At 37.0% G+C, this 21,519-nt stretch overlaps 1 protein-coding gene across 2 annotated transcripts in view; it reads left to right on the top strand.

Annotated features, from left to right (window-relative positions):
• PDE4B (phosphodiesterase 4B) overlaps window positions 1-21,519 on the top strand; it is a gene marked incomplete at its 5' end in the record, with an annotated part of 484,828 nt that overhangs the window by 194,669 nt on the left and 268,640 nt on the right. The gene's annotated exons all lie outside the window — the stretch shown is intronic.

The raw sequence follows: 21,519 nt of genomic DNA, 5'->3' as shown, positions 1-21,519 counted from the left end.
TGTATGTCATGGATTGCGGTGTAAAATAATATGTATTACTTTTGCTTTCCCAATTCAATTATAAAATTCTCACATAGGAATGTTTCTTGTTTGTTTGTTTTTATATTTCTTCTGTGTCCTAGAGCTTTGCCTTCCAGGGTGGGAGGAAAGGTCTTTTATGTGAGCAAACCCACAAATCAACTACTTTAACTGTTTTTTTAAAAAAAAATCAGCTTTATATCTTTTACATACGATAAACTATAGTAACTTTGAGTGTATGATTCAATGAGTTTTGACAAAAGTACACAGTTGTGTAACCAGCACAACAATCATGATATAGAACTACTCTGTCCAAAATGGTAGCCACTAGCCACTTGTGGTATTGATCACTCAAAATGTGGCTAGTCCTAATTAAGTTGTACTTTAAGTGTGAAATATACACTGGATTTCAAAGGCTTAGTATGAAAAAAATTTAAATATCTCATTAATAATTTATATCAATTATACATTGAAAAATATTTAGATATCTCAAATAAATCATATTATTAAAATTAATTTAACCTAGTTCCTTTTACTTTTTAAATGTGGCTAGTAGAATATTTAAATTACATGTATAGTTGGCACTACATTTCTATTGGACAATGCTTATATACAACCTTGCCATAACCCCTAAAAACTTCCCTCTTGCCACTTTGCAGTCAATCTCCTTTTCCCCCCTCAGCCCTTGGAAATCATTGAGATTCTTTGTCACTACAGTTTTGCCTTTTCTAGAACATCAAATAAATGAAATCATACAGAGTATAGTCTTTTGTATCTGGTTTCCTTCATTTAACATAATGCTTTTTAGATTTATCCGTGTTGTTATGAATCAGAGGTTTGCTCCCTTATTGTTGAGTGGTATTTATGGAGGGAAATTCCACAATTTGTTTTTCTACTTAGCTGATGGACATTTGGGTTGTTTCCAGTTTTTGACTATTGTAATAAAGCCACTATGGATATGTGAGTACAAGTCTTTATATGTACACATGTTTTCATGTCTATTGGGTAAATATAGCAGGATGAGATTACTGGATGATGTATAGTAAGTATCAATATATATGCAATTTTAAAAGAAACATCTAAGCTGTTTTCCAAAGTGATTGTAACACTTTACATTTCCACTAGCAGTGTATGAAAGTTCCAGGGGTCCACATTTTCATCAGCTTGATATTATCACTCTTTAAATTTTAGCCATTCTAGTGAATGTCTATGGTGTCTTGTTGTTGTTTTATTTATATTTTCCTATAACTAATGATGTTGAGGATATTTCCATGGGCTTATTGATCATTTACATTTCTTCTTTAGTGAAATGTATCGTTAAAATATTTTTCCCTTTTTAAAAATGTTATTTGTCTTCTAATTGAGTTGAATTAGAAATTTCCGGTTGGCTCCTTGTTATAGCTTACATTTTTTTTCTTCCTTATATTTATATTTTTGTCTATATCCTGAAACAAATGGAGCATATTTATTGTAGCTTTTTAAAAAGATCTTTCTCTGCACATGTCATTATGTCTGTTATTTCTGGGTCTTTTACTGACTTTTCCCCTATTTATTGATCTTTTTCCCCCCTTTTTATTGATGCTGGACATTTAGGGGTTTACATTGTTTGCTACTGGATTTTGTTGTCTTCGTTTAAATAGTGATAGACATTTTTTCTGGCATGGTTAAGCTACTTGGAATCAGTTTGATTCTTTTGAAGCTTGCTTTTAAACTAGTTAAAGCAGGTTCGCAGTAGCCTTTAGTCTAAGATTGATTATCCTTCACTGTTATGGTGATAACTAAATGATGATTCATATTGATACTCCATGTAATCACACTGGATGATGGAAACATGAATTGTGATTAGCTCTGCATAAACTCTGATAATTGTTCAGACTGGGATTCATTCTTCAGCCTTGGGTAGTTTCCTCTCACACAATTGCATATCAGTATTCAGCCTGACTCAATGGGCAACCCTCAACAGATCCCTGGAGTTCTATCTCTGTACAGCTCCCTCATCTCTAGTGTTCTATCATGCGGTTTCCAACCCCCTTACCCTCCCTAAACTCTGATCTTCTCAACTCAGTGAGAATGCTGGGCTCTGTCTGGGTTCTTCTCCTTGAACTGCAGCCAGGCAGATAACTGTGGGCTGTACCCTGGGCTTTCATTGGACTCACCTGGCTTATTTTACCTTCTCTAAGGAATCACAGTCCATTATTTTATATATTTTATATTTATTTATAAATAAAATAGATTTATATATTTCCTTGTTGTTTGAGGTGGGAGAGTTAATTCCTATTCCATCATGGTCAGAAGCAGAAGTCTAAACACTTTAACTTTGAAATCAAACATCATCTTTTAAATCTATACATATTGCATGCGCACCGTGAGTTTTTCCTTTCCATCACCAGATTAGTTGAATCGTTGCTCCCTAGGATCCAAGAAAAATACACTGAAGAATATTAATACATTAACATTCAAGAAAGGTGGTCTAAACCTCTTCAATAAGTGGTGCTGGGAAAACTGGACAGCTACATGTAAAAGAATGAAATTAGAACACTCCCTAACACCATACACAAAAATAAACTCAAAATGGATTAAAGACCTAAATGTAAGGCCAGACACTATTAAACTCTTAGAGGAAAACATAGGCAGAACACTCTATGACATAAATCACAGCAAGATCCTTTTTGACCCACCGCCTAGAGAAATGGAAATAAAAACAAAAATAAACAAATGGGGCTAATGAAACTTAAAAGTTTTTGCACAGCAAAGGAAGCCATAAACAAGATGAAAAGACAGTTCTCAGAATGGGAGAAAATATTTGCAAATGAAGCAACTGACAAAGGATTAATCTCCAAAATATACAAGCAGCTCATGCAGCTCAATATCAAAAAAACAAACAACTCAATCCAAAAATGGGCAGAAGACCTAAATAGACATTTTTCCGAAGAAGATATACAGATAACCAACAAACACATGAAAAATGCCCAACATCATTAATCATTAGAGAAATGCAAATCAAAACTACAACGAGATATCATCTCACACCGGTCAGAATGGCCATCATCAAAAACTCTACAAACAATAAGTGCTGGAGAGGGTGTGGAGAGAAGGGAACCCTCTTGCACTGTTGGTGGGAATGTAAATTGATACAGCCACTATGGAGAACAGTATGGAGGTTCCTTAAAAAACTAAAAATAGAACTACCATACGACCCAGCAATCCCACTACTGGGAATATACCCTGAGAAAACCATAATTCAAAAGGAGTCATGTACCAAAATGTTCACTGCAGCTCTATTTACAATAGCCAGGAGATGAGCAACCTAAGTGTCCATCAACAGATGAGTGGATAAAGAAGATGTGGCACATGTATACAAGGGAATATTACTCAGCCATAAAAAGGAACAAAATTGAGTTATTTGTAGTGAGGTGGATGGACCTAGAGTCTGTCATACAGAATGAAGTAGGTCAGAAAGAGGAAAACAAATACCATATGCTAACACATATATATGGAATCTAAAAAAAAAAAAAAAAAGGTCATGAAGAACCTAGGGGCAAGACGGGAATAAAGACACAGACCTACTAGAGAATGGACTTGAGGATGTGGGGAGGAGGAAGGGTAAGCTGGGACAAAGTGAGAGAGTGGCATGGACCTATATACACTACCAAATGTAAAATAGCTAGTGGGAAGCAGCCGCATAGCACAGGGAGATCAGCTCTGTTCTTTGTGACCACCCAGAGGGGTGGGATAGGGAGGGTGGGAGGGAGGGAGACACAAGAGGGAAGAGATATGGGGACATATGTATATGTATAACTGATTCAGTTTGTAATAAAGCAGAAACTAACACACCATTGTAAAGCAATTATACTACAATAAAGATGTTAAATAAAATAAAATAAAGGTGGTCTACAGATTATAATGAATATGCTTGTTTTTAAATTTTTAGGTTTCATTTCTATATCAAGTTAGAGCACTAAAAAGCATTTTACCTGGAGTATTTTCCTTTAACCCTTCCATAAACGGCTTCACTCAGCTATGTAAACCTTATTGCTTTCATGAAGGCTTTATAGAAACATATTACACCTTCTGTTTAAAAACACACACAATATTGTAAAGCAATTATACTCCAATAAAAAACACACACACACACACAATGAAAATTTTATTACCATAATATACCTGCCATTACTTTTTTGCCCCCTTGGTTGCCAAGAAGCTCTGAACTAAATCTAATTCTTAGACCTTTTGCTTTTGACTTGGTGAAAATCTTGAGCAATTTGAAAGAATAAAGTAATACATGCTATTTAGCATATTTTTATAGCTTCGACTCATTTCAACTTTGTTTTTAATGCCTTTTTATGTTATGATTTTAATAGCAGAATATACATTTTTAAATAATAAAAGAATAAAATGTTATTTACAATGCTGAACACATAGTTGGCAATGCTGACATAGCTGGCATTCAGTAAAACCTGATGAAATGGAAGTCCATTGCTGATAGAATAAAGCTAGTGAACATATCCTTTCTTCCTTTCTTGAATCCTTAAGTGAGGAGGCATTGAATTATTTAGTCAATTTATCTCAGTGCCAAGCACATGTCAGCTCCTATAATGTGCAAAATGCTGTGGTGGGTGCTGGGAAATACATTGAGGGATGTGGTCTCTGTCCTCATGGAATAATTACTCCATAATTTCGTTCTTTATTGATGTTATCAGAATTGGGTGCTTTCCTTGCTTGGAATGTTTCTTTTCCCTATGACACAACTCACCTAGATAATATCCAGTCTTGTTCCTTGCTTCATTGAAATCCATCCTTGATTAAATGTCACTCTATTGAAGATGTCTTCACTGATTCTTTACTCTGTTCTCTTACTCTGCTTTATGTTTCTTCATAGCTTTTGTCACCACCTGAATATTATGTATGCATATGTTTATTTCCTTCTCCCCTGACTTCAAAGTAAGGTTTGTGAGAGGAGGCACTTTGACTGGTGTCTTTATCATGGTATCCATAGGTCCTAAAATAGTGCCTAGTAAAATAAATTCTTAATAAGTATTTGCTTCATAAACCAATGATGAATAAATGAATTCTTTATTCAGATGATTGCAGACATTTTAAGTTTAGCCTAAACTATTTGTAGCTTGCTAGAATTTCCCATTGCTGGCCAGCCATACTAGAACTCATCGAGAATACAGTTTCCAAACTCACTGTTGTTTGTATGGAGGGTATTCTAGGTGTAGAGTTTAATTGCACATCCCCAAAAAGCATTACTGCTGAATCAAGATGCCTAAAGTCTTTGCTGTTACCTATCTATGGCTAAACTAAACTCTAAGCTTTTGAGTTTTTATACTTTGATTCTAGTAGCTAATTCAAAGAGACCCTAGTAGTTTTAAATACTAAGGAGATCTTTTAGGGTTTTTTGTTTGTTTGTTTTTAAGAAAAAATTTCTGCATTGTACCATTATTCTGCTTTGAATTTATAGCATTATACTTTCAGGGATTTTCCCTGAATAGGTGTGTTTACCTGAGTGTTCTTTATTTCGAATGTTATGAAAATGTAACTAGTCCCAGATAGACTAAATCCTGTAAATCAGAAATTATCATTCTAGCAGCACATGGGAAGTGATGGGATTAATTTTGCTGTGAGTATAGCTGGTAAAATGAGCAGTATTGTTATTCTGAGAATCTTTGATGTTTTAGAAGGTTACCTTTAAGATCTTTTAATCATACATTTTCAACTTATTAGAAAATATCTGGGCTTATTCTAACATCTTTTTGCTAAAATGCCTGTAAAATAGATCTCTTTTCTATATTTTGATTTGACTTGCATATTTTTTTAATATGGTTCATTAAAATGAAGCAAACCAATATCTTTTATTCTTAGATATGGAAGGGATCTGCAAAATCACTTAGATCAACTTCTTCAGTTTACAAATGAAAAAATAAAATCGAGCCCAACTTTCCTGTGTCAGAACATGACTTCCTCCAAGACACAAAGTTAATGGTGGCGAGGACTAGAAATTAGAAACCTCATGTCCAGCTTACTAACATGCCAAGTTTCTTTGGCTCCAAATTCTTTAGATATTGTGCCTTAAGTATTGTTTCAATAGTAACATTTTCTTCTTAGAGGTAGATATTCCAGAGAATAAATCACAGTCTACTTTTTAGGAAATTAATTATATAAAAGAAAATTTCTTTATGATTCTCTATGAAAATAATATTTTCTAAAACAGATAAATGAAGGTTTGTCATTAGCAATAGAGTAAAATCACATTGCCTCCCCTGGATTACTTAGTTTAGTTGTAGAAGTGCATTGGAAATGTATTTGTAAATTGTTGATTTTGTTAAAAATTGACATCTGCTTCTGGACAATCACTATGACTCTTCATGGAAAGGTTAAAATGAATTGATTTTGTTGAGTAAGAGAAATCCTGCCTTACATGTGCTTCTTCAAGTTGCTTCCTCCTTCTCTAGATCTTGAGGAAGCTCAAGGACCCGAGACAAGGCTTATGTTGAACATATTTCTCCAAAAAGCTTGAACTTTATTTATTTAGTCTCCCTCCCTCCCTCCCTCCTTCCTTCCCTCCTTCCCCCCTCCCTCCTGTCCTTCCTTCCTCCCTCCCTCCCACCCTCCCTCCCTTCCTTCCTTCCTTCCTTCCTTCCTCCCTCCCTCCCTCCCTCCCTTCCTTCTTTCCTCCCTCCCTCCCTCCCTCCTGTCCTTCCTTCCTCCCTCCCTCCCTTCCTCCCTCCCTCCCTTCCTCCCTCCCTCCCTCCTGTCCTTCCTTCCTCCCTTCCTTCCTTCCTTCCCTCCCTCCCTCCTTCCCTTCCTTCCTTCTTTCCTTCCTTTGCCATGCCTCACAGCATGTGAGATCTTCCTTGACCAGAGATCGGACCCATGCCCCCTGCAGTGGAAACGCAGAATCCTAACCACTGGACCACCAAGGAATTCCCCAAAAGTGGGAACTTTAAAAGATTTTGAACTTTTGCGTTCATCAAACTTCCTGGTCTTGCCCTGCTTCTTATTCTGTATCTTAAACTTATGAAATGGGGCCAGCATGTCTGCCACTGAAAAATGGCCTTAGAGTTCCTCTTTTAGTGAAGTTGAATATTTGTCTGTACATGTCCATAGCAATAGAATTTAGACATTGATTTAGCGTGATAAATCTCTAGAAGGAGACTTGGCTTTTCTAGTGAAGATCATGGCAACCTTTTTTACTCTATATTTGTAGTTTCCAGTATGGTATTAAAACCACAGAGGAAAACAAGCCAATAAGTACACATAAATAAACAATATAATTCCATAACATTGAGTTGGAATGATAGCCATTAAACCCAATGAATCATCTATACAGATATATTTCGCCCTGTGCAATCTATCAGAACATTTTAGGCTTCCAAGTAGTCTCTGAATGAAATTCACTTTTCATTACAAAATCTGTTTATACTAAAGCATATGCTCCTTTACTTTGCAGGAAATGGGAAGTCATAGCCTACTGTGAATGCGTAAAAACATACCAACACAGTACATACAAATTAAATTAAGATGGATAGCCATCATCCATTATTTTCAGTGCACCTGAAATGAGAAAAGCACAGTAATGAACTTGGGTTGTTAATGCCAACACATTTACCTCTATTTATTCAAGATTATGGTGTACAGTGAATTTTAAAACTATTTTTGTCTTTGTACTTTAAAAAAAAGTTTTAAGCTGTTCCAGTCATTCAGAAAACAGCAAAAAGTACTTGCCTTCCCATGAGAATTCATGATAAGTCCAGTGTGGCAACCAAAAAGACTATTTGTTGAGTCCTTGCCTCAGGAGATGGTATGCTCTCATGCAGATGCATTCATTTCCAGGCAGAACACCACGTTATTTGCTGGTGTTTTTCCCTTTAGGAGCTTTCCTGATTTTAAATGTTTTATGAGATGGGTGAAGCAAGTCTTTCTGAAGACAAATTTGATACTGTCGAATACAAAACTATTCTAAGCTACCAGGTGAATATGATCAATCTTAGTTGTATAAGCATCAACCCAAGGCAGTAAAAGCTATTTTGCAGCTCGTTGCTATGAATTAAATGTCAATATAAAACAACAATAGCAACAACAAACCTTGACACTGATAGTGACATGTTCGGAGGTTTCATTTGGATTTTTTAAGAAAGAATGCACATTCATTTTAATATCTTTTATGAATGATAGTATGGTGTTAATATATATTTATGAGTAGTTATTGAGCATAGTATCTAAATATTCAATTTCTACTTACAGAGCTAGTTTAAATTATTTTGATGCAACTGAAAAATCTAGTCAAATGATTTCTTATCATTTTTAATGAAACTAGCTTGCCTAATTTCTAGTTTTTGAGTGATTTTAAGTCAAACCATTGGTCATATAGAAAATCTCTGTTCTCACAGCATTACCTTTGTCCCATTAGTCTCCTCATCAACCATTTTTCTGCCCAGTGTCTTGATTGTAGTGCTCATGGTACACGGAGAAATGAAATCTGTACAGACCCAAATAACCAAGTTGTTTTATTTTTTAATATTCTTTGCTAATCATTGCACCTGATAATTAAAGGGGAAGGTAATTAATCTATTGTAATTAGGGTATAGAGTTAGTAAAACTCTATTTTAGACAATCCTGGTGAAGATTTATCTAAAATACACCAACAGATGTCTCAGGAAACGTCTTAAAATTATTTTTGTTTTTTAGAGTTTCCTTGCCAAGTATATTGGAGAATACACATGTAATTGGTGATGATGGGATAATTCTTTTAGTGAGCATAGCCATAGTTTTATTTATTTATTTATTTTTTTGAGGTACGCGGGCCTCTCACTGTCGTGGCCTCTCCCATTGTGGAGCACAGGCTCCGGATGCGCAGGCTCAGCGGCCATGGCTCACGGGCCCAGCCACTCCGCGGCATGTGGGATCTTCCCGGATCAGGTCACGAACCCGTGTCCCCTGCATTGGCAGGCGGACTCTCAACCACTGCACCACCAGGGAAGCCCCCATAGCCATAGTTTTGTAAGTGAAGTTATAAGGCTATATTAACAGTGCTAGGAATATTGCAGTAGATATTTTTGTTAGGATATCAGGTTTCAAATCTGTGGGACTCTTTCTAAAATGATACATGGATGACTCAGTTAATTTCTGTGGAGTACTCCTAGATAAGAGATTTTCTGATTTGTCTGGTTACAGATTGATCAAGTCATTCACTGTCAACACTTTTCAATTGAAAAGTTAACCTTACTGTAAATTTCCAGCACGTCTGCCAAGACTAGATACCCTATAAACCAAATTGTTCTAGCAAAATGTTTGAAAGTGTTCATAAATGCAGATCAATACTGGTGAAGAGGGTTCTGATTTTTAAATCATTCCTTAAACCTAGTTTTTCAATAAAGAACAGAAATTGATGAGAGTTTGAGATAACACTGCCAATGGACATAGTCAAAATAGTAATTTCTGTCACGTTTCTAAGTAGGGAAGTGTGAATGGGGGTGTTTGGAGGAGCTTGGAGCTCCTCACTGCCTCCAACTTAAGCAGCTTTAACTAGATGGGGAGAGTTCCAACGTGTAAGTATTGAGGTATATAGAAGAGCGCAATGGATGGACTGACTCCATAAGTCGTGTCTCCAACTCTTCAGTATGATTTTCTGAGATAATGTATGAAAAAGCACATAGCATGCTTCCTGGCACACAGTAAGTGCCAAATACATGGTAGATATTACTAAGGATGGTAGTAATGCTTAATGGCTAAGAAGCATAGATTCTGAAGTCAAACTATCTGTATTTTCATCTTCCACAATAACCAGCTGGGTAAAATGGGAATACTATTTACTCTGTGAAGCTTACAAGATAATAATAGTAGCTACCTCACATAGTTGTCAGAAAAATAAATGAATGAACACATATAAAGTAAATAAAACAATGTCTAGTATGTAGTAAGCCCTCAAGTTAAATATCAGCTATTTCTACCGCAACTACAACTGTGATGATGACAACAACTATTACTGCTACTACCACTGATACTGCAACTACTGTTATCCTTCCCGTCTTGTTAGGAATTGGCTGGGAACTTTTGAGGTTTTGGATAAGCAGCATTAGATACGTCACAAGCTGATTAATATGACCAATTTGGACAGGGCAGAATCTTACTTTGTAGCACTTATGAATCATGAGAATTAACCTATGTGGTAAAGCAAAGCACTTTTATCAACGTTAGCAAATTATTTATAAGTAAATGATGAAATGTAGCTCTTTTGAACAAAGATTTAAGGCGTGCCAAATTCTTACCAACAGGAAAAGACCTGAGCACCAGGATTCATTAAGAAAAGCCTTATGTGATATGAATTTTGAAACAGTTTTCTAGCAGTTATTTTCGGTGTTTTAAAAGAATTGACACTTGTTTCTTTTTTTACTGTGGTAAATTATGCATAACATAAAAGTTACCATTTTAACCATTTTTAAGCATACAGTTCAGTGGCATTAAGTACATTCACATTGTTGTGCAACCATCACCACCATCCATCTCCAGAGCATTTTCATACTCCCAAACTGAAACTCTACCCATTAAACAGCAACTCCCCATCCTTCTCCCCTGAAGTCTCTAGCAACCACCATTCTACTTTCTGTCTCTATGAATTTGACTACTCTAGGCACTCATGTAAATGGAATCATACAATATTTGTCCTTTTGTGTCTGGCTTATCTCACTTAGCATAATGTCTTCAGGGTTCATCCACATTGTAGTATGTGTCAGAATTTCATTCTTCTTTAAGTCTTAATAATATTATATTGTATGTATATACCACATTTTGTTTACCTATCCATCTGTGGGACATTTGAGTTGCTTCCTTCTTTTCATCTTTTGGCTGTTATTAAATAATGCTGCTATGAACATTGATGTACCTGTTTCTGTTTTAAGACTATTATTTAACTTAGGCTTCCTATTAAAATGAACTTTCTCCTGAATTAGTGAGCTTTTTCTTATCTCATATGGTTTGATATTAGAATGGTACCTTAAAATAATAGTTAGCAAACTTTAGCATGCATCAGAATCACCTACCTAGAGGACTTGAAAGATACAGATTGCTGGTCCTGACTCCAGAATTTCTGATTCAGTAGGTCTACAGAAGGACCTGAGAATTTGCCCTCCTAACACATTGCCTGGTGATGCTGTTGCTGCTGGTCTGGGGACCACACTTTAAGAACCATTACCTTATAGCATTGTCTTAGTTGATAAAAATACCCTCTGGTTTTGGTTTTCCACTAGCTTTGCCACTCTGAGCAAGCAACTTTCTCTCTCTTCATCTAAAAACTGAAGTGGTACTCTAATATGTGTGAACTTTCCTCTAATCTAAAATTTTACATATGTATGTGTTAGCCAAGATCCTAATAGGAAACAGATTGTGCTCCCAAATTAGGATAATTGGAGGAGATTTATAAAGAGATTTATGTTCAAGGGTGCATAAAGGAAGCCAGCAAGGATAGTTCAGTCACCCAGATTAGAAACAGTGGTGTCCTTACTTCCCTAAGATTCAAGAGGAGAGAAGAGGGAGCCGTTCCATGCAAGTTTTAGTGGAGATAGCCGTCTAAGGAGATGAGCCCTTCAGCAGTTCTCTTGACCCCTCAGGATGTAAGCCTGGAGTATGAATGCCTCTTCAGTCCTGCTACCACTCCCCACTGGCTGAACACAAAGAGAAGTTAGGGCAAGAGAGGCAGGCGATATAAGTCACAGTGGGCATCCTTTTGTAGCCTAAAGCAGAGTGGGGAAGGGTGGAGTGGGCATGTGGAGGGAGCAAGCAGAATACCCAACACAACAGAACTGTAAATAGAAGAAGCAGCCGCTGGAAATCTATCATAGTAAGTTGCTTTTTAAAAACAAAAAAACATCACAGCTAATTTTTTTTCTGTTGCCACTAAAGTGTATCAAAACATGATCTTAAATCATGTTTCTTGGCCTTTTCAGCTCCAAGTAAGCATAACTGTCAGTGTCTAACAGATGTTGATTAGTCATACTCATTATAGTCTAGGGCTTTGTTTATGTCACTGAGACATTTGCAGGTGTGATTACATGTAGGCTTGGATGAGAAGGGCACTGCCTCCACTTGATTTCAGCTTTCTCACTGGCAGTACATCAACAAGTGATATGTTCATTACAATCCATATGGCTTGGTCTGATTTGTAGTTGATTAGAAGGGCTCATACTTCTTTTGATCAGGTATTTTTGTATCGTCTGCTTATGGTTCTCTATCAAAAGAGAGCGATTCAGAGTTTACAGCAATCACTATTTCCTACATAATGAAGTGACTGAATGGTCCCAGCATCTTTGGCAGGTCTAATCTTTTATACTGGAAACTCACAATTTATGTGTTTACCCAAGGATGTATACAAGACAAGTAAAATGACAGAAGAAAGAGTATGAGACAAGTTGATCACTTTATATACATTGAGTAAGTATTATAGGCAAAAAATTGAGTGAGTTTCTGGGAGAAATACAAAGAACTATAACTACTGACTCATACTTAGGAAGTTAAGTGTATTTGTAGAGAAAAGGGAGACATGTTTGAAAAATCAAAGTACTCATAAAGAGGTCGAAGTCATCCCTAACTCTTCTAAATTGAATGTTCTTGTGTTGCTTCCTTTTAGTACCTTCCCTTCAGAGCATTCATTACAATTTATAATTATGTACTTGAGGAAATTATTTATTGAATGTCTGTCTCACCCCAAACCTTAATGAGAATAGAATTATATAATAATTTTTCCCTCCAGTGAAGCATTGCTAAATGTCTGTTGAATGAGTTAATTAAATAACCATATAAGCATAGCAAAAATAAGTCATAGGTTAGTACTTGAAAGTGAATAAACAAAGTCTTACTGGCTGTCTACTGTGAGCCAGATACTTTGCATAGGTTCTCGTTTCATTGACCTTGTCAGGATGACGATCATAAACAAGGAGGTGAGGATGCACCTAACTGCATGATACCGCTGCCACTCCTACTGCCTGATTATTATACAGATCCAGTCTCCCTCTGTCTCTGCTGTCATGTGCATTTCCTCACATGCCTCTGGCATTGACGTATCCATACCTTATCATTTTGAAACATTTTGAAGTGTTTTTCAGTTTACAGAGGACTTCATTACCATGAACCCGACAAATCTCCATAGCGCCTCTAGGGGGGATGTGATGTCCTCCTCACTTTACAAAGGAGGAAACAGAGACTCAGAGAAATGTGGTGACTTTCCCAAGATAACACAGCAAGTAAATAGCAGAACAGAACTTAAACTGGGTCTTCCGTTTCCAAATCTAGTGTTGACCCAAGCAATAAGATGGCACTCCGGCTTGTTTCTAGTGATTGTGACAGCATCTGAAGTGGCCAAGTTTCCTTTTTGTTCCTCTTCTCCCTTGATGCTATGTTTTAAGGCAAAATTGGGATTCACATTTAGAATTCTCAAGCATCGAAAGGTGCTTTCCCCCATGGATGTGAATCAGATGTGCGAATAGCATGCAAAAAGGTTAAACTGTTTACCGAACTAGAACATTTTGCAGTGCAGAAAAAAAATCACAGAGTTGCATTGCTGTGTTGCTCCAGATGTCTTATGCTTTGAGCTGCTTTATTTGCATTTGGTATTTCAAAGCTTTTGATCAACTTACAATTATAATTGCCATCAAAAATTTTCTTTAACTAGCATTTTGTGAGGGAAAACATCAATTTACATTATTTTGCAGAGTTGGAAAATATCTAATGATTTATAAAACAAAAATGGGTTTCATCAAGACAAGTGAGCACAGAATTGCTGTTGCTGCTCTGTGTTGTAATCATTTCGTAATACAAGATCCTGTTATTTTCATACATGTGTTGTACATTAACTGTGCTAGTCCATAATAAGATAATTCTAATCACTGAATTACACAGCTGCTCTAAGAGAATGAAGAGCCCAAATGTGAAGAAGAAAATGAAACATCTGATTACGAAATGTGCATCGAATGTCTGTCTAAGCAACACTTATAACTCGATTAACTACAAGCCTAATTCCATTTGTTAGGTGTTTCTTACTTCTTATCCCTTTTTAAAAACACAAAAATGTGTTCACTACAAACACTGTCAATAGAGTTCTTGTCAGTGAGTTAGAGAAATTCTAATAAAAATCTCATTTTCTTTAAACTCTAATAATAGCAGGAAGAAAAGAGGTATAAATTATGCATTGAATATATTGTTTTGAGAGTTGATAGACAATAACAAACATTTATTAAGTACTTTGTGTTAGACACTGTGCTAAGAACATTGTATGCATAATTCATTTAATGCTTGCAAGAATCTTTTGAGGATAAGCACTTCTACTCTTATGAACCCTTTCTCAAAAATGAGGAAACTAAAGTTTAGAGGGTTTAAGTTGCCTTAAACTTAAAACCTTAAATTTAAGGTTTTATAGTCAGTAAGAGGTAGATAAAGCATCAAATAATAAAGTAGATTTTTAAATAAAAGTGAAATCCAGGAAAAGGCAGAAAGTACTAATGCCTGGTTCTGAATTTTATTATTAGTCAGATAAAAATAAAATAATTGATGTGCAAATTATACAAGCTTAGAATGAGAAGGAAACTTAGATTGAAACCTCTCTGAAAACAGAGTCTTGTGTTTAACTCATTTTTGGATCTCCTTGCATACAGTAGTCCACAGAAAATATTGAATTGAATTGTGTCCAACTCAAAGCCTTCCAAGGTTAGGGAGTTTGTGATCCAATCTGTTCTTAAGAAGTTCCAGGCATTAAAAATTATTTTATCTGTTAGGTAACAATCTTTCTCCCCATAATTTCCCCTTGTTAAAATTGTCTGATCGTGGAGCAAAAATGAATATGATAAATATTGATAAGATAATATTGATATCAAAAATGGATGATAAGATTCATACTGGGCTGTCAGCAGCCCAGTATTAGTTTAAACTCCTGACCCACAATAACTTACCTCAGAGTAATGGTTCTCTTCTCTCGCTTACTTTTGGATCACTTGGGAAGCACTTACGACTTATCAATGCCCAGGTCCCAGCTAAGATCAAATAAACTGAATATCTGGAGATGGTCCAGACATCAGAATTTTCTTTAACAGCTCCCCAGATAATCCTAATTAGCCAAAATTGAGAATCACTGTTTTAGAAAAATGCACCAAATATAAAGGATTATTGCCAGGCAAGGAGTAACCTAGCCATTCAGTCAAGACATTCCAGAATGGCATTAGTTTTGTGAATTCATCAAGAGTTGAGGTACAAAATTTGATTCTAAACTTGCATAGGAGTTAATCAGACCCTAGGAATTTGGTAACATGTTAATCAAATACCAAATTGTCTGCTATAGAATACAGAATGCTGAGACTGTGAGCATTTCTATTGGGCACATCCATTGTCTGAAAACCCGTTTCTCCTTTTTGATTAGCTGGGCAGATGTACTTATTAAATTATTGCTCTGGAAGGCTGGAATCTGAGCAGAAAGGATTGAGTGTTGGCATATTTTGCTTACAGTGTAGGGAATCCTGATAATAGATTCAGGATCGTATATTTATCACTTTTTTGAAACTGTCCCCTGGATATTCTAAATTTACATTGCCAAATCTACTTTGACTCCAAAGAAATATTTAACATTGGCAACATTCTATTTCTACTGTATTTCCTTGATTGTTTTAGTCAAGGGTTCTAGGGCTCTTGGAGCATAGCTGTAGAATGTTCATCAAATGTACAGAAGATAGGAAATTTGGAGGGATAGATCAAACATTGGAAGAGCAGTTATTTCTTAACCTGCTTTTCTGCTGAGACACTCATCAAGGTGGATGTTCACTTGCATGAGCATACCTAATTTTGAAAACTTTGTCAAATTATCTCTATTTCCTGTTTCTTTATCTGGGGCTCTCTCGTGTTTTAGGCTTTCCTCAAATGTGTGATGATTTTTGATTGTCCATTCATATTTAGGAATGAGTCAATAAAAGTGCTGGTTTGGAATTCCATGTGCAAAAGCAGGTCTAGCTTTAGGGGAATCAGGCAGAGTGAGTGGATAGGACATTGAACTGGGTACTTCGTGCTGGGCTCCCCTTCCACCCCCAGCACCACACACATATCCTGGAACTTTCACCATACAGGTTAGTTTAATTCTTTAGAGGAGCTCTTCTGATTTTTGCCTGAGGATTTGGCATGGGGGTGTAAATATCTTGAGGTCTATCTATAAGAAATCTTTTAACAGCTTTTCCAGTTTTCAGCCTAGAGCTCATTGTGACTTCCTTTCCAACTGCAGCCCCCAGGACATCACTAGGCTGTGTTATCTCTTGCCCTGCCTCATCATTTATCACTCCTCAGTCTAGCTTTCATCTTCCAAATGCTGATGACAGACTCCTGCCCCCCTTCACTTTATCATTGTGTATTCATCAGATTTTTAAAAATTCCGTTTTTACTTTTAAAATATCTAAGGAAGAAAAGAAGACAAACACCTGTGTGCAAAGTAAAACAGACATTCAGGAAAATTGTTGAGTGTGGGCTGCAGCCTAGATAAGTAGATGTAGATTATGCACAACTCCAGCTGCTCTAGTTGCATTCTTTCTCTTTGGTCTGCTCAAGAAGCTCTTACTAATTGCCAAAAAAAAAAAAAAGGATTGTTGATAATATAGAGGTTTTTTTTTAACTTCTTGAATCAAATTCATGAATCCAGGTAGAGTGTTAATGAGAAATTCCTTCTGACCCTCTTCACAACTGTTTATGAATAGCCACCCCATTGTAACACTAAAACGGTTTCATTAGAAAACTTGAGAGCCCAGAGAGTCTTCACAAGCTGTAATATGGAAATTATCTGGCAAGGTAACATTTAATACTGTTAGATATAAGTCTGTACTTGATTGCAGAAAAATTAGCAGATCCAGTATACAGGTTGGAAGCGATGTGGTAGTAACACACAGAATTTACCTCAATGTTTGCTCAGTTTCCAAGGCTACAGCTATTTCTAAATTATTTTATATCCCCACCCTCCCTTAGCATTCAGCTCAGAGCTTTATCCATAGTGAGTACTCAGTTTTCTATTGATCAACTGAATTAGTTTCTGGGACTGGACAGCTCACTTACTTGTAAAATATTAGAGCTGGAAGGAATTTATCAGATCACTTAGTTTTTTCTTGATTACAGGACATTTTTCTTTTTCATATATCATCTTTGCTGAAAATAGGGTGTGCATGAAAATTGAGATGCACAGGTAATGTATTATTGCTTCTCTTTCTAAAAAAAGATACAACAAAACTGTTATTACATCTCTTACATTGATGAACTGTCTCAGAGTTGGTGGCATTTAAGAATTAAGTAGATAAATTCCTTGCTTGTTTTTTTCTTTCCTCTATGCTCTTGCACATACTTTTATCTTTTTTTTTTTTTTTTTTTTTTTTTGCGGTACGCGGGCCTCTCACTGTTGTGGGCTCTCCCGTTGCGGAGCACAGGCTCCGGACACGCAGCCTCAGGGGCCATGACTCCGCGGCATGTAGGATCTTCCCGGACCGGGGCAGGAACTCGTGTCCCCTGCATAGGCAGGCAGACTCTCAACCACTGTGCCACCAGGGAAGCCCCTTTTATCTTTTTTTAATATACAAAAATAAATTGTATTTTTATATACTAGAATGAACAATCTGAAAATAAAAATAAGAAAACAATTCCATTCACAATAGTATTTAAAAGAGTAAAATGCTTATGAATAAATTTAGCAAAAGAAGTGCAAGTCTTAAACACTGAAAATTTCAAAAGATTGCTGAGGAAAGTTAAATATGATCTAAATAAAAGGAGAGACATTTCACATTCACAGTTAGGAAGACCCAACATTGTTAAGATGGCAGTTCTTCCCAAACTGATCTATAGATTCGACTCAATCTCCACCAAAATTCCAGCAGGCTATTTTGCAGAAGTTGACAACCTGTACCTGAATGTATATGGAAATCCTAAAGACACAGGATAGCCAAAATTTTTTGAAAAAGAACAAAGATGGATAACTTTCATTTCCTAATCTTAAAACTTAATATAAGCTGCAGTAATCAAAACAGTCTGGCACTGACACAAGGGTAAACATATAGATCAATGGGACAGATTTGAGAGTCCAGAAATAAACCTTTATATTTATGGCCAATTAATTTTTTTAACATCTTTATTGGAATATAATTGGTTTACAATGTTGTGTTAGTTTCTGCTGTATAACAAAGTGAATCAGCTATACATATACATATATCCCCATATCTCCTCCCTCTTGAGTCTCCCTCCCACCCTCCCTATCCCCCATCCAAGTGGTCACAAAGCATTGAGCTGATCTCCCTGTGCTATGCGGCTGCTTCCCACTAGCCATCTATTTTACATTTGGTAGTGTATATATGTCAGTGCCACTCTCTCACTTCGTCCCAGCTTACCCTTCCCCCTCCTGGTGTCCTCAAGTCCATTCTCTACGTCTGAGTCTTTATTCCTGTCCTGCCCCTAGGTTCATCAGAACCATTTTTTTTTCTTAGATTCCATATATATGTGTTATATGCTTTTATCTTTGCCTGGAATGCTCATTCCCTCTTTGAGTCTTGGTGAATTCCTTACTACTTTTTTCAAAACCAGTTCAAATGTTACCTCTTTGGTAAAGCCTTCTGGAATTCTCACAGAAACGTCTAATGCTATTCCCCTCTATGTGTATCACTTTCTTCATCTTTATTTATAACCTTCTTCAACTTCTTCATCTTACAAATAGCAAAATTTGTCCAGAGAAATGAATTGGGTTTTCAAGGCTTCATATCATAAAGGCCTCAGAGAAACAGAGGAGTCTCATTTAAGACCCATGTAATCTCCATATGTATAACTGGGTGGCCCAGCTGGATTCTGGATAATCTCTGTTTTGGTTGAATTCTAATGATATTTGAGAAGGAAATAGAGGAGTAGAAAGGTCAGGGGTTCACTGTAGGAGGGGCTTTCCGAAGATCTCTTCACCATGCAGTTCCTGTATGTGCAGAAACGCAGCAGTGTGTTTTTCACTATGACTTTGCCCAGTGAGCCGTTCTGTACAGAGGCAGTTGGTACATTAAGTCCTGTAGAATCAGGTAGGACCTGACCCTTTAAGGCCATTAGTCTGAAGCAGGACACACAGAACAGTTGCTAGTGCACTTGGCCACATGTACAGATAGCTGAGCGTATCCTCATGTTACAGGGAGGAAGGAAAGATATTTACTTGTTTCTCAGGAGAAATAATATTGTCTTCAGCATTCTACATCACCAGAGTAAAAAAGCATTTTTGTGTCCCAGGACCCTGCCCTTTAATTGATGTTACTGCCACCGTTCCCAGTTCTTTCTTCATGGCACAAACTTCTGCTGGGATTTTCAAGGAGAAGAGGGAGCTCTGCAAGAAGCGCTGGATTGTGGATGGTATCACTGTTAATGGAGTGAATTGTGTTCTCCCAAAAGATGTTGAAGTTCTAGCACCCAGGACCAGTAAATGCACCTTGCTTGTAAATAGGATCTTTGCAGATGATAAGTTAGGATGAGATCATTAGGGTAGGTCCCAGCCAGTATGACTGTGTGCTTATAAAAAAGGGGAAATTTGGACAGAGACAGATGCACAGAGAGAAGATGACATAAAGACACAGTGTGAATGCCATCTATAAGCCAAGGAGCACCCGAGGCTGCCAGAAGCTAGGGGAGAGGCATGGAACAGATTCTCCCACCCAGGCTTCAGAAGAACCCACCCTGCTGACACCTTGATTTTGGACTTCCAGCCCCTGGGACGGTGGGACAATAAATTTCCGTGTTTAAACCATGCAGATATCGCGGCTAGGGGCATCTTACCCTCATCCAGTCTCCTGGAGAAATTTATTGTAAGCGCTCCCTTCCCCTACCCCAGTAGTGATGGCAAGAATTAGAGAAAAGACTCCCTGTGTCTCATATAAACATCTCAGATCTCTGACCTTCTATCTTTCCATCACACCTACCTGAAAATTTCAGGTCTGATATCAGTAAACTGGTGATCACAGCCTAGATTCAGCACACAAATGGGTTTTATTTGCCTGCACAGAGTTTTATTAAAGTAAAAACCCCAAAAACAATCATAATGATTAGTTGCAAAGATATAAAAATTACAGGATTGCACATCAAGATCTGAATTTCTGGCATAATAGGCTGGCGTTCCTATGCAGTACCAGTGAACTATTTCCAGCTCGTTTACAATGAGCAGCGATTACTTTTGAAGGGTTCACTTTCCACTTCCACTGTCTCCAGCCCTCCCTCTTCTTCCTGCACCAGGCCCAGTGCTGGCTTCTCTCATGAATGCTACCTTCATGGGCCCTACAGGCATTTGAGTTTGGGACCTCTGTAGACATCATTATGAGGGCTCTCTGTTTTCTTACTATTTCCTCTGGGAGTCTAGAACTTAGTTTAAGTCATTTTAGTTGCCCCATGTGTACATTATATATCTACAAAGGGTGTGTGCCCTGTAATGATTATGTATATGCCCCCAATAGTGTAATGTATATGGTGGAAATTAAACAAATATTTATTTAAAGTCTGTTTTGTCCACTATCTCAAAATCAATCTTTTAAGTACCATGAGGTCTCTAAAGATAGACCAAATAGTGGTGCTGCCTCAGAGGATTACAGTCTGCCCTGAGGAAGTAAGATAATGAATCATCCATGTAAGAGATTCAAGAAGAAAGTGAAAAGTGTAAAGACAAATGCAGACAAAGTTAAACAAGAATTCAGAGGAAGGAAAGAGCACTTCTGGCTAGGGCCATCAGGTAGAACCATCAGGGAAATTTTGTAGTGGCAGTGAGGGGTGTTTTAGCTGGGACTTGGAAAAATGTAGGATTTGATCAAACATGAAGAAAACTGAGCATGTGAGTGGGAAAGTATGGGATAATTTGAGAAATAATAAATAGTTCAATTTGCCTGAGCTGAGGGAAGTTATGGAGAACAATCTAGAGAGGATTATTTGGAGCTGTCCAATCACAACACGAATGTCAGATCTAAGGTTAGGCAATGGTGAGTTATGAGTCTCTTAAAGGGGCTCTGTTTATTCTTTGGCTAAGAATAGGCAAGAGTAACTAAGAATTAGCCAAGAACTTTGTGCCTTAACCTCTGTTGCTCAAGAAGAAAACTGGCCATTTAACATTTGCATCTAGTAGATGCATGGTGGAAAATTTCCCTTTATTTGTTTATTTTTCATTCTCTTAGTAGCAGTTTTCAGGGAATGGGTCTAACACAGTTCTTGGTAAGTAGTCCTAAGGAAGTAGTACAGCATTCCTATTTCTGACACAACTTCCCCTCTCCCAACTTTCTCACATGAGCGTGCTAGCAATGCTTCACTTCCACAAAAGTATTCTCAGTGACTTACTAGCTGAGTTTCACAACTGTTCACTGAGAAAGCTCATCTGTCCTTTTGAAACCTGAGTTAAATTATTCCCTTTGACATTCTTTTTCTGTCTCCCTTCCACCCCCAATGTTCCTCCTCTCTCCTTCCCAGCTCCTTCTGTCTTCCTCCCTCCCTGCCTTTCTTCAT

The sequence above is a fragment of the Grampus griseus genome (genome assembly GCF_964374135.1).
Source record: "Grampus griseus genome assembly, chromosome: 1".
Lineage (NCBI taxonomy): Eukaryota > Metazoa > Chordata > Mammalia > Artiodactyla > Delphinidae > Grampus > Grampus griseus.
This window is presented reverse-complemented; position numbering and strand designations above follow the sequence as displayed.